Genomic DNA, 10918 nt, shown 5'->3' with positions numbered 1-10918 from the left:
AAATACAGAAGGAATACACTATCGCAAGATCACTGTTCATGGCTAAAGCAAGGGGGATAAAAATGGGGTCCTGGGGTGGATAAGGAATAGGGCTACTAAGGGCCGCGCATAATGCAAACCTCATAAGGACATGACAGGCTAAAGCAAGGGGGATAAAAATGGGGTCCTGGGGTAATAAGAAATAGGGCTATTAAGGGTCAGCGTTCATAATGCAAACCTCGCATAAGGACATAGGATGAATAGCCTTGATATATGACCAGCTGCATATTTGCTAACAGCTAACCTCTGGCGTCTGAGGGACGTCATTACTACTTTAATTACCCAAGTTAAAACTTGGAGAGGGTATAGAAAGCTTCTGACACTTGAAAATGAAGGTCTGCCCGTTCACTCAGAAACCACAGCCATCGCTGGTCTCAAGGAGATATCGGAACACAAAGCTTGTTTAAGTATGCAACCACCATGGAATTGTCCGATTGGACAAGCTCTTTCCAAGCTGTTAAGATGAATGTGCCATCGAGGTTGATGTGAAGCGATGAAGAAGGACTGGCAGAGGGTGGAGTTGGAACTTACCCACCATCACTGAAACAAAAAAGCAAAGCCTAAGGCTTAAAAGAGGTCTTCCCTTCTTGCTTTGGCTTTGCAGTCTTCTCCTGCAGGGTCCTGGGTTACCTTGTTTGCTAACCGTTTCACAGTTGAACAAAACTGGTCACCAAAGTAATGCACATACATTGTCTTGTCAGAGCAAGACAGCCTGAAGGGCTTGGAGCATACACTATTTGAACAGTGAACACTCCCTAAAATCCAAGAAATAACTTGACCAAATTAAGTATGTACAAGTTGTGACACAAGGAAGGCTATAAAGAACAGGCACAACAATATATCATTTTTCCCTTCAACAACTGTCATCTTCAATCATATTGACTTGTTACTAGGATCCATGCTGAAAGCAATTAGGTTCAGTTACAATATGTGTCTAACTACTTCCCTGATCTAACTATCCTTTTCTTCCAAAATTAATCAGTATATTGCGTAAAGTAAACAAATCTAACACATACCCCACCCGCTAAATTTCCTCGCCACAGACAGCATTGGGTTGGCGAAATATACCGGTACCAATGGCAGCTAGTTTATCCAACTGGCCTGACTAAAACCATAAGAAGATTATGACTTCCTCTGTACCTTTCAATTACAATCCTGTAGATGATACCACAAAAAATCGAATCCAACCAATCTGCTTGAAAAAATAACAATATTACATTTACAAGGATGAGTATCGTATATACCAACATTGCACGTTGGCAGATGACCAAATGATTTATCCAATTTGAATAATTATTTTGTCCAACATAAGTAAATTATCTGCAAATAAATTCATGAGGATTGAAATTAAAATATAAAGTTCAAAATTCTTCCAAACAAATCCAATATTTGATACATACCTCGATCCATGGCAGTTTCATGCTAACACTTAGCATTTTCTCAAACCTTGTTGCTGTTATTACATTATGTGATTCGCATTCTGTGGTTGTGCATTTTGGGTTGGAGAGTTATCCAAATCCACTGATCCTCTCAAAGACTTTTTGTGTTTCTTTCAACTTCTCTTACATCTCTGTAACAAAGGACAGAAAATAATGAATTTATTTTGCATCAAAATCAAAGAGTGCCTTCAACATCCAAGTCTCCACGGATGATGTCAAAGACTCACTGTATTTTTTTTCACATCCTTTCCATACAAAGGACAGAAAATAATGAATATCACATTAAAATCAACAGGAACACCAAGCCCCTGACAGTAAATTTCATTGGTATATGTGATAACTTTTCCAATTTGATTTTATCAGCGATTCTTGCTGTTGATTGGCTTCGATCCACTATACAGTTGGTAGAAATCACTGTAGTGTTCCAGGATATGCGATGGCTGGGTAATGACTGCTTACATTATTACATATTATTTGTCTAGCTGTCATATCCCAATTTAATTAATCACTGGGAACACCATCAGAGATAGTGGGAGGTATTACTTACAGGGACCTAAACTTATGACTCCACAAATGAAGTACAAGGTCCAATGTTGGTTTTAAGATGTGGAACGTACCATTTTGGATTACACTCCTTGTGAACGCAAGAGGTCACAAGAGGTCATTGCTGGCAGATATACCAAATTACTTGTCTGATCACAAGGATAAAAAATGTAATAGTTTGTGCTATCTACAACCTACTGATTATCCTACAAAATATAATTTATAGGTAAAAATATGCTTTTGGTTGTTCACAGGAGTAAAAATTTCACCTTATATTTGAGTTTTAGCAAAAATGGTGACAAATTTCTCACCTTGACATAAGAATCGGGGCATAATTTAGTGTCCAAATTTTTCCTAGCAAAATTGCAACTAAGTTTTCTTTTGTATAGCAATATGTATTGCAATATGGCATACTTCTCTGTAGTTACATAGCAATTTGGCTACATTTTGTAGCAAAATGCAATGCGATTCCAGCTATGTTATGCCCTGATAAGAATCAAGAAACGTTATAGAACTTGCCTTCTAAACTCTTTACTTGTTATGTGCATTGGAAATCAAGGATCAACAGTAGCCTATGGCTACCCAATGACCTTTGACCTTGTTTATCCTCCATCTCAGTAGATGACAAGAGTAGATGACCACAGTACATAACATGAACTGAACTGAACTGAAAAGGCAAAACATTATTTTTTCTGATTTGTGTCAGCTATACGGACAATTTGCCACCACTTTTTTCCAAGGTTGGAGCAGGTTGAAATTTTTACCCATGTACAACCAAAAGTGAAATTTTACCTAAGAATTAAGTTTTTGTATGTTTTTTTCCGGGGGTCACTCCCATTGTGGCCTGTACACCATTGATAATGAAAACGCGTAAAAGGGTCGATTTTTTAGGTGGGTAGGCACGATACACGCGATCGCGTTTAGGGTGTCAAAAACATGAAAAATTGGAAAAAAGGGTAGCAAAATTGCAATTTCTAAATACGCGGAAATGAAATTTAGGGTTTGAAATTTGATGTTAGGAATGAAATCCCTGTTTAGGGTGTCGTTTTAGCCCAGGGTTAAATCCTTGTTTATGGTGCTTTTCAAAAGTTGATTATCGCGGATGGTGTACAGGCCACAATGGGAGTGACTCCCCCTGGGTTTTTTTCTCCATAGCAATGTCATAGATAGCACAAGCAAGACAGTTTTAATCCTTGTGATCAAACAAGTCATTTGGTATTACTTTCAACAAGATCATAGCATTTTCAACTTTTTACCCCTATGGCCTTTTGTGCCCTCAGGTGTCACCACAGGTTGGCTCCACATCTTAATATCAACATTGTACCTTGTACTCCATGTATGAAAACTCATGCTTCTACTAGGAAGTGCACAATGGTTCCCAGTTTAGGAGTTTAGCAGTTGTACTACAACTTCAAACTATGTGTGGCTACATGCGACTACCGCTGATCAAAATTTTCAGCAACATTGCAAATAGTAAAAGAAATTCTACATGAGCACAAAACAAAATGCTTGAATCAACCAAACTTGAGTACCCACTGTTTTTTTCTTCAGTTAACTCCCCCCCCCCACCTGTGACATTTGAAATTAAATTCCACTTGTTACAAAACACAGAATATATCCTCTTACCTAATGAATGAATGATCCTGTTGGAAAGTAATCCCAGCCTAGTATTCCAGTCTATTCTGCTCCCAATAGCTGAATGACATCCGTCCATCGACATTTGAAAATCTGCAAAAATTTTTAAAAAAAATTTCACAATCATAATCATAAAATATGTTTATTTTTTTTAATGTTGACAAAATAAGAATCAACTGAATCGGAATCAACTGAAATTTTGGGAATAAGCTTTTTTGGTGGATATCTACTGAAAAATGTCATAAAAAGAGGACGTTAGGATCACAAAATACTCCTTTAAGCCCTTTTATTCAAAATTTCCAATTTTGTCACAACTACAACTACAACGCCTAAAGCCTCAGTTTTTTCAGGGTATTAGACCTGGCTTATTTGATATACACTAAGCCAAAAAGAAACTTATAATTTTTCACAAGGTCATATCTTAAAATCCTGTCTATCAAAATTACACACAGGATTGCCTCAATACTCTACTCTAAACACCTGTCACTAACTATGCAGTTGTCCAACTGACACAACAGCAAAATGCACTGACATGCAACACCTTCCTGGACCACATTCACAGCGCAACAGATTTCTTTGGCTGGGTTCCAATTATTCGCCTGTGAATGTGATCCCGGAAGCTGTTCCGTGTCAGTGCATTTACTGTTGTGTCAGTTGGACAACTGTTTGGTTAATGACATGTGTTTAGAGTAGAATATTGAAGTAATCCTGTGTGTAATTTTTGTTCATGTACAGGCGAATAATTGGAACCCAGCCAAAGAAATCTGTTGCGCTGTGAATGTGGTCCAGGAAGGTGTTGCATGTCAGTGCATTTTGCTGTTGTGTCATTTGGTCAACTGTTTGGTTACTGACCAGTGTTTAGAGTAGAGTATTGAAGCAATCCTGTGTGAAATTTTTGTTCATTTTTATGGAGAGGATTTTAAGATATGACCTTGTGAAAAATTATAAGTTTCTTTTTTGGCTTAGTGTACATGTACAAAGTGATATTGAAGTACTTTTAAAAGAGTGGTTTCCGAGCGATTTTACACACCAAATTTTTAAAAATTTGGAGCCGACTTCAACAGCACCTTGAATAAGCCAAGACCTCGCTTAGGGTGTTTTTATTTAAGTAAAATCCTTGTTTAGGGTTAGTTTGACACAATTTCACATCCTCATTTAAGACCCATTCAGTGATCCCAGCGCAAGTGTAAGAAAATAAAATTGTTTATAAATTGCTCCAAAAAACCCAAGTATTGACAAAGCTGAAGGCCCACCCACTCAATTTTCTCGCCGCAGACAGCATTGGGTCGGCGAAATATTATACCGGTAGTACCAATGGCAGTCAGTTTATCCAACTGGCCTGACTAAAATCATGAGAAGAAAATGACAAATTCCTCTGTACCTTTCAAATACAAATACACCACAAAAGCGTTTCTGATTGAAAAAATAACAATATTACTTTTATGATAAAATTTACGAGGATATTTTAATCATGTATATATGAACTTTTCTCAAAGTTATAGATTCTGACTGCATTCCGTAATGTCCCAGTCATAAGGTGTACTATGACCTCCAATTTCTCCAATTTGAATAATTATTTTGTCCAACATAAGTAAATTTTCTGCTAATAAGTTGATCAGGATTGTCAATTTACTATAAATTCAAAATTCTTCTGAACAACAATATTTGATGTCAGTTACGTACCTCGATCCATGCGAGTTTTGTGCCAACACTTAGCACATGGGCTTCCTGGCAGAGGTGACGTTGATGGCATGGTTTGATTTAGGACTTGGTCATATATATATATGTGCCTCTGTGCCCACTTCTTTCTTATCCAGATGGCTTCTTTGATAAGTTTTTTGTTTTGTTCTGTTCCCTGTCTTTGATTTCTGGTTGCTCCCATCCAATAACATGCAAGTAAATATTGTTTGGTATAACATGTAAGTAAATAATGTTTGGCACACAGATAAATAAATGTGACCCAATGTGAGTAAATGAGGCACATGTCATTTTGTTAATTGAAATTTTTGCATTTTCATGGATTAAAATGATATCTCAACATATGTGGGATTTACCGTTACAAAATTATGATCGGTCAAAGGTTATGGAACTTTAAAAAAAAGAAAATTAGCACTTTTTAACATGTGAAGAAAAAATTATATGGTTCAAAAGAGCAAAAATTTTAGTTTTCAATACCTTATGACTATTTTTGGCCGTACAGTAAATTTGTATTTGCTGACATCAGCCTCATCCACTGGCATAAAGACACAATGTAAAATAATTATAATTATCCAAGGCGAAAAAGGTCTCCAATTCAAAATGATCACCATAAACACTGTTCCTCAGTCTGACACAGCGCCATCCGTCATTTCATGTAAGGTATTCATTTCCTCGAAAAACAGTTTATTTACATGTTTTTAATTTCTATATTGCATTTATTTATTTATTTACATATTTTTAAAGTGTGAGTAAGTGAACAACTTGTGAAATAGCACTAGTACGGCAATAATAAGTGAAAGAGTGAGGAAAATATATAAATAAATAATACTCAATTAAAATATCTAAAGGATCAGAAACTGACAATCCTGATTTACAGTCTTTCGGTTATGTTCTCATGGTGCTGACCAAGGTAATGAGGGCTTCAGTACTTGGTAGTGCAGTGTTCTGTTGCCTAAACATTTTACATTTATAAATGAAATGCGAATCTCCTGATTTATGTTCTTTTTGAAAATGTTAAGAAATAAGTCTGATCCTTCAAATTATTGAGTACTGTATAAATATTTGTCCATTAGTGAGTATAAAGTGAGCAAATTAGTGAAAGAGAGTAAAATAAATAAATACATAAGCAAAAACATAAATAAACAAACAAACGAACATAAATAAATAAATAAACATACATAAATAAGTAAATAAATGCACATAATCTACCAAATCAGTTTACACCGTGCCGGCCGGCAACAGAATATATAGGCAATAGCCCATGGTTCACAAACTAGAACAACGTATCAAGGTAAAAGACATTAATAACAAATGAAATGATAAATGGCGTGATGTCAGACTCTGGAGAAGGTCATTCATGATGATGATGGATCAATTAATTCACTGAATTCGTTGAATAAGTTCACGTTGGAAAAATTTTAAAGGCGATATAGCAATTTGCTCATTCAGAGAACTGTTAAAATCATAACGGGTTTTTTGCACTTTTGTTAGTAGCACAGCACGTGCTAACATACCCAGCTGGCAGTTAAGCCCAAAGCTATGTATTAAAGACAAAACAAGACATTTTACATCAAGCTGTAAATATATTACAACAAGATTTGTATATTTTGACAAAAGCATGAAGATGTTGTGTAATATGGCCACTTACTTGAAAGACACAGTCTAATGCTGTATGTCCAAAAGCAGATCTTGTTTCTGGTAGTACATTGTGCCATTCTTTGCATACTAATCTCTTTGTGCATACTGTTTGTGCATGTTTGGTTCGAGAGTTATCCAAGTCTCTGCTGATCCTCTCAAGGACTCAATGTGTGACTTTCACCTTCTTTACATCTCTGTAAGAAAGGATGGAAAATAATGAATTTATATTACATAAAAATCAAAGAGAGTGCCCTCAAAATCCAAGTCTCCACTGATGATGTTAAAGACTCTTGTGTTTCTTTCAGCTTCTTTCCATATAAAGGAGAGAAGATAATGAATATCACATCAAAATCATCAGGAACACCCTAAGAGATAGTGGGGGTATTATTACTTATAGGTGGTGCACAACTTAATGACTCCGACTGTTGTTAATGGATCAGAAACACAAACAAACTACATGTTGTTCTCCAAATGCTAAGTAAGGACTGAGAACACCAAGAGTTTGGATGAAAGTCTTCTACATTCATTCTCTGAGATAACAAAACCCTTTAGCCATCATGATAAACTTTTCGGCTGCAAATTTATAGTTATATTTCAGTATTTCATATTCACATTGAGCAAATAACATGAAATAAAATAGACACCACATTGAAGTTTATTTGGCTTATAATATAGGCACAAATTTGGTTTTTGTTACTGCTCATCAATAAAGTCCCAACTTAGTTGTAAATGCAAACAAGCGACCCGCAACTAGTGTAATTGCGTAAGTACTGTGTACATGACATGCTATATCAACACACAATCTTCTTTCAGATATTATAAGCCAAACAAACTTTATTTTAGCTTAGAAGCACTCAAGCAAAAATATAATAAATATATTGCAACAAATTCACAATGTGCTACATCAGTTCGCGGGCACTCATAATTCACAGACGTCTCTGATTTCAAAGACGGGTCAGTGATTTCACATACGGGGATTCGGTGATATCACATACGTCGAGCTTTGTTCACAGCTGGGCACTCGATGCAGCACATCGGAATGAAGCTGAGTGTATTAGAATAAGATTTCCTATGTTTAGCAAATATCTACCTGTGCAAAAATTATAACTATCTGTATAATTCTGACAAATGGTCCCAGAACACATTTAGATTGCAATGACCAAAATCTAATGTTTTGAAATTAAAAAATCCCAAAAATACCTGAGCCTGCGCTCTAATTCATAAAATTGGATAGTAAAATTAGCAGGCACTCAACTTGGCCTAGCTACAACCCTGATAAGGCCTACTCACAAAATTATTCCCACTGCACTGGCCCGTTCACCAAAATTACTAATATTGTTTGCGACTGGGTTTTGAAACTAGGGAGTATGTGATTAATTATGAGATGTCTCTGAAATATGATACTGTTATGACACTTCAAGAGTATTTGATATCAGAGATGTCCATGAATTAAGAGCGCCCACGAACTGACATAGTACATCTGCTAAGCAAAGCATTGAGAATTTCCAAACATGTGGTACAATGTCCTGTGTTGATTTTAAGATGTGTAGCCATTTTGGATTAGACCCCTGGTGACAGCTAAAAGTTGCAAAAGGTCATACAGGGGTAATAAAAATGCTCCGAGCTTGCTGACAGATATACCAAATTACTTGTCTAATCGCAAGGATTACAAAAATGTATAGTTTGTGCTATCTACAACCTATTGTTAAGGAATTATCCTACAAAAACATCATTTTGATGTCTTTGGTTGTACAGAGGTATATACTCCAAATTTAGCACAAATGGTGTAAAATTCCTCATCTTGACATAGGAATCAAGAAATGGTATATAGAACTTGCATTCTAAACTGTTATGTGCATTGGAAATCAAGGATTAACAGTGGCATACAGCCACCCAATGACCTTTGACCTTGTTTGTCCTCTATCTCAGTAGAAGAACACAGTACATAGGCAAAACAATTATTCTCCCGATTTGTGTCAGCTATATATGAACAATTTGCCACCGTCTTAGTTTTCTCAAAATTGGAGCAATTAAGTTGATACAGCTGTTGAGCCAAAAAAGTGACATGTTGCTTTCCTCATCGCAAACTTTTAGACTAGAATCCCTCAAATGTCTCCAAATGAGGGACACGGTTGAGTGACTCCAACACAAGTAAGTGCTATAATTGGTACTTCAGTCAAGTATCTGAAGTGGATAATGACCATGGACAACAGTTTATGAGTGGATTGCAGGAGATAAGTACACAAAGAGTGCTGGGTGTGCAGTCCCCGAGGGCACTCAATTTTTTTTGGTAGGTGTGCCACCGCCAGTTTCGAACTCGAGGTCTAAGGAACTGATCGGCCGGCCAAAAGGGGGGTCTAGGGAACTGATCGGCCGGTCAAAAGGGGTCTTGGGAGCTAATTAACCTTGCCAAAAGGGGGGGTCTTGGGAACTGATCAGCCGCCAAAATCTGAAAATGGGGGGTCTCGGGAACTAAACCATGCAGGCCAAACCAGGGCTCAGTTTCGTTGCGCTTTTGCCGGAATCGATTTCACTTTGAATTGTGCATTAAATTTAATATTAAATTAGGAAATCCATTCATGCAAAATTGGTCTGGGGTTGCATACGATGGAAATCTCAGCAAAGCAACACAGCATTCGGATCAAAATTACTAGATCCTGCAGACCTACCTATAGCCTACTGATAATTATAACAGCAGCCAGCAGCATTACATAAAAGCCCACCATAAAAACAAACCCATAAAAATATTTTTTTCAGTGCCGAAAAACATTTAGGCTACATTGAATTGCCGTGCATACATGTCAATGATCGAGTGAGTGAAGTATGCGGAATTTGACAGCCAAACCAGTAGATCGTAAATTACCTTTTAATTCCCTGTTATGGTCAGCTGCAAGGACGTGTACATAATTATTTGAGGTACTTTTCCTCATATTTGGTAATTTTATTCCCAAAAGAGATCTCAAAATCATTTATTTCCAGCAAAATGTTCATCAGCTGAAGGCCTCGGCACTCGGTACTCACAATCACAAACCACTGTTTATAAACAGCCAACCAATGTTGCCACTACTAAAAGGAACCCAAAATCCCGTCCAAAATTCACCTTATCCCTTTACAATGTGTTTCAATGGGGAAGAAATCGATGAAAAATTCCCTTTGAAGCTTTTGGGCTCGCAAAAGTAGCTCAGTTGGGCTTGAAGTAGTAGGACAGAAAACACGCCAACCAGGATGTCAATGAGAGCGGAGATTGATGATCTGAGAGTAAAAAAAAAAAAAAAAAAAAAAAATTTGGGGCTTCAAGAGCGGCAATCAATGAAATCAGAGGGTCTAAGGAGCAGTTAGCGGCTCTGAAAAAGGGGGTCATCGCCGCGGCACATACCCGTATAGCTGGTCAATGGGAGTGCCCTCCCCGGGGTGCAGTCACCTATGAAAATAAAATCATTAAACCCTAGTCTAAAAGTTTGTGTTTAGGAAAGCCAACATGGACATAAGTAAAAAAGTTTACAATAACTCCATAATAATATGTCGTAAATAGCACAAACTATACACTGCTTTAATCCTTGTGATCAAACAAGTAATTTGGTATGACTCCCCTGAATGACCTTTTGTGACCACGAGTCAAATCAAAATGGCGCCATATCTTGAAATCTTGTACTTCATGTATGGCAACTCTCATGCTTCTATTAGGAAGTGCACAATGGTTCCCAGTCTGGGAGCTTAGCAGCTGTACTACAACTTCAAACATATTTCTATGTGTGGCTGCATGCCACTCCTGACTATACTGCTGATCAAAACTTCCAGCAACATTGCAAAATTATAGTAAAATAGAAATTCTACATGAGAGCACAAAGAAATGCTTGAATCAAACCTCATGTTTTTACCCAACTGAAATGTTTCCCTTGAAATTCAGATTGCTACAAAGAAGCCTA

General features: G+C 36.9%; 1 long non-coding RNA gene across 1 annotated transcript; it reads right to left on the bottom strand.

Annotated features, from left to right (window-relative positions):
* Positions 1 to 1295: 1295 nt before the first annotated feature.
* LOC140156278 (uncharacterized) lies at positions 1296 to 6138 on the bottom strand. The gene is made up of 3 exons (XR_011859510.1): positions 5340 to 6138; positions 3648 to 3749; positions 1296 to 1609 (listed from the first exon to the last, which is right to left on the bottom strand). It is a non-coding gene; the product is annotated as an uncharacterized lncRNA (long non-coding RNA).
* Positions 6139 to 10918: the final 4780 nt, after the last annotated feature.

The sequence above is a fragment of the Amphiura filiformis genome, chromosome 7 (assembly GCF_039555335.1).
Source record: "Amphiura filiformis chromosome 7, Afil_fr2py, whole genome shotgun sequence".
Lineage (NCBI taxonomy): Eukaryota > Metazoa > Echinodermata > Ophiuroidea > Amphilepidida > Amphiuridae > Amphiura > Amphiura filiformis.
Note: the sequence above shows the minus strand (reverse complement) of the source record. Positions and strands in the feature narration are given on the sequence as shown.